Genomic DNA, 3,499 nt, shown 5'->3' with positions numbered 1-3,499 from the left:
AAATACATACTTCTTACCTGTGCACAAAGTCCCATGGTATAAAAATCTCCAAGGCACTAAATAAAGGAATAATTCCAAATATTGGTGTAGATGCTAAAAAAGTCAATTATTCTATTAACTGGGCAAAACATAGTTTTACAAGGCAGATAGCATCTAATTCTTTGAGCAAAATTAAAGGAGAATGTTCAGCTTATAAATCATTAAAATAATTTTTGATAATAGACCATTGTAATTTGTGGCAAATAACTTGAAAGGAGATCAAAGAATTGGGTAACAATGATAAACAAAATTTCCATTCCCATTCCATTACAAAAGCAAGATTATGAGCATTTATACCTAAAAAAACATAAAGAGGTGGAAAACAAACGCCTTACAGGGAGGTTGAGCTGCTTGCACTATGTCTGAAATGAATGAGCTGTTTGAGCTCTGTGAGGAGAGCAACGACCTGCAGATGGATGTGGTGCCTGGCGAGAGCGACCTTCCACATATGGAGGTAAGCAGAGGGAGCTGGAAGCTATCCCGGAACCCCTCCCACGCCGGGGCCCCGTTGGAGGAAGGCCCAATGCAGGAGGAGGCGGCCCAGCCAATGCGGCCCTGAGGCCTAGCTAGCTGGCCCAGCCCTGGGGAGCAGCCAGGCGAGATCACAGGCACTGATTTCCAGAGCAATGACTATCAGGAAGAGAAGCCGCTCAGTGGTGCAGGCTACAGTATCAGCGGCCCTTGAAGAAGCCAACAAGATGTTTCTGAGAACCTCCAGAGCCAGAGAAGCAGCTCTGGATGGCAGGTTTCAGATGCATAATGAGAAGACCCCGTTTGATCAATTGGGTTTTATCAAAGAGCTTATTTCACTTATGGTTGTCAATCGCCTGACGAAAGAACTCGGTTGTAGTGAGATTATTGACAGAGAATAGTTAAATGCTGTTAAGAAAGGACGCTGCTTGAGGAGAGACCCAGCATTCCATTGTCTTTTGGGTTCATTCCAAGTAGTTCCGTGACAATGAAAAACTCGATTTTTTTTTTTTTTTTGCAGAGTAGAATAAGGTAGTGACTGCACAGTTAAGAAAAAGGAAGGAAATTGTTAAAGAAAAGTATCTTAGTACTGTTGAATCCTGTTTTGAAGAATGTCCTGAGACACTTATGGCTTTGACGTTGTTGTTTATTCAGATTAATTTCTTTGCATTGGGGGAAATATCTTTCATGTTTCACTGTAAGGAATAGCTTTGCAAGAATGTTATGACCAAGACAGACTTCCAGTACAAGAAGCCCACTGATATTAATTATATCAAATTAATATATTAATATATCATATATTAATTATATGGGAAAAAGTAACTGATTTGTCCACCTTAGGACATGATGTCTTTGAGTTATTTGGACTGAAAGAATATTGAGAAAACTTTAAAGATTCAACTTTGTGATCTATCCAAGCTGTGGTTATCAAAGGGTAAATTTTTAGTGTAAAATAAATCTACCGAGTATTCTTCAGTATCCCAAAGAATAATAAAGTCTCAAAAGAAGTGTGTGTCATGTGTGCTATATCTTGAAATGTGTTTCCAAGTACAACTGAGATTTTGTTTGTACATGTATCTTGATCATTTTTAAAGTTACTGTAATCTTTAATTCAAGAAAAATCATTGCCTTGAACATTTTTAAAAGTCAAAACTTAAGACACCGTTAATAAAGTTTCAAATTTAGATAGTAAAATGTACATGAAAGTATAAAGAACACAAACTATTTCAAACATCAGTATATACTAGAGAATTTTCTGTTTCACTTGCTCTTTTTTTCATTTAACTTTACAGGCAAAAGACTCTGGTTGAACTTCATAATGTAAAAACTGTTAAGTGAAAATTGTCCAGTAAAAGAAAAGCCCTACATCTAAAAAAAGACACTATGAACAACACTTAAAACTTTTTAATCTGCCCAGAAATCCACCTCAGTATCTGAAGTTTCTCTCTGTCTCCTCCTCTAATTAAGTTTGTTTTTTGGTTATGCACCAGCATTCAAGATGCTAAAAGTTTCTTTTTCTGTGTAAAAAAGAAAGAAAGAAAGAAAGAAAACTGATGCTAAGCCTGTCATACTCTGGCAATAATTAATACTGATCTATAGGCATGTGAACTAATTAAAAAGGTACTGTCCATTTCATTTATATATATTTGCTATAAAAGTTTTATAACTTTAATGAAGACTCATTCCAGATGACTTTTAACCTTATGGATTTAGGGTTTCAGGAAAATAATTCAAGTATATACATGTATACATATAGTTCAAAACAGCTTGTGATATAGTACCTTGAGAGGTAAAAGGGAAATAGACATTTAGACAAACAAGGACATCATTGTTCACATTACCAAGGAAAGCTTCATGGAAGTATAGTTCAGTTTTTCAATACAATTCAGGTAATATCTAGGCATGTATCATTTAGCACCTACAGTAAGTATCAAGGCACCATTGCTTAGTGTCATGTAAGATTTCAAAAGAAACAAAACAAGGTCTCTATCTTCTCAGCATGTATAATTTGGTTAACGAGGATAAGAATGGTAAAGATTTCATTTGTCAGAGGTGAAAGATGAGTAGTTCACAGGTGGATAGAATAGTATGGACCTGGGGGGAGGGGAAGAGGCAGAAAAAGGCAAGAACATAACAAATGAAGAAAGAGTCATCCAAAAGCAGGATATGTGACATTTAACCATTAGAAGTGTTATAAAACTGAACAGCTTCAAACTGAAACACCTAATCTGTTAGATCTCTAAAGTACAATGGATATAGTGCTGAAAAACACTAAGTTAAAGCTACAGAAAAAAAAGCTACAGAATTCTGTTAGATAGCAAATTTATATTGAATAAACTAAAATTAGATAAGGATTAAAATTAGTTTTAAAAGGCATTTTTACACAAATAAAAAATGGACCAATTATAACCAGATTTTTACTGGTTAAGATAATTTACAAAGGGACAGGTAGGTTATGGTACCATAGGTAAGTAGATTATGGAAGACTCCATACCCAAGGCAGTCATAAGCTTCAGGCCATAAATGTGTGTGCATACTGGGGGGAGGCAGGTAAGACAATGAAGGGTGCAAAAAACATTGGGAGGGCTAGGTTACAACACTGGCAAATGGTCTGATGTGCTAGAAAATAACCACTTCAAATTAATATTTGGGGAGTGGAATATTCAAGAAGATAACTGAGGGCCAAAGGAATGAAAGTAGAAAGATCTCTCTCACAGACTTTGCCATCAAGACAGATTTTTGTTTTAGGAAAGTTATCAGACATTCATAACACTAATTGATTTTCACAAAGAAGTAGATAGATGAGGTCTCTTTGGGAAATGTCTGCTACATTTTGGCTTGGAAAGAAAAGATCTTTGCTAGTGCACCTGGGCTCCTTTATACAAAATTTAATTAATATCTCTTAGAAGGAAAGCTCACTGTGGTCCCCAGCTATGTTGTGAAGCTCCTCACTCAGGTATGCTGTGACAAATTAAACCTGAGCAAATGG

The 3,499-nt window shown here is 36.0% G+C and overlaps 1 pseudogene; it reads left to right on the top strand.

Moving 5' to 3' along the window:
* Positions 1-397: 397 nt before the first annotated feature.
* Positions 398-911, top strand: LOC128070562 (EP300-interacting inhibitor of differentiation 1-like; annotated as a pseudogene).
* Positions 912-3,499: the final 2,588 nt, after the last annotated feature.

This window comes from Budorcas taxicolor, chromosome X, assembly GCF_023091745.1.
Source record: "Budorcas taxicolor isolate Tak-1 chromosome X, Takin1.1, whole genome shotgun sequence".
Lineage (NCBI taxonomy): Eukaryota > Metazoa > Chordata > Mammalia > Artiodactyla > Bovidae > Budorcas > Budorcas taxicolor.
Note: the sequence above shows the minus strand (reverse complement) of the source record. Positions and strands in the feature narration are given on the sequence as shown.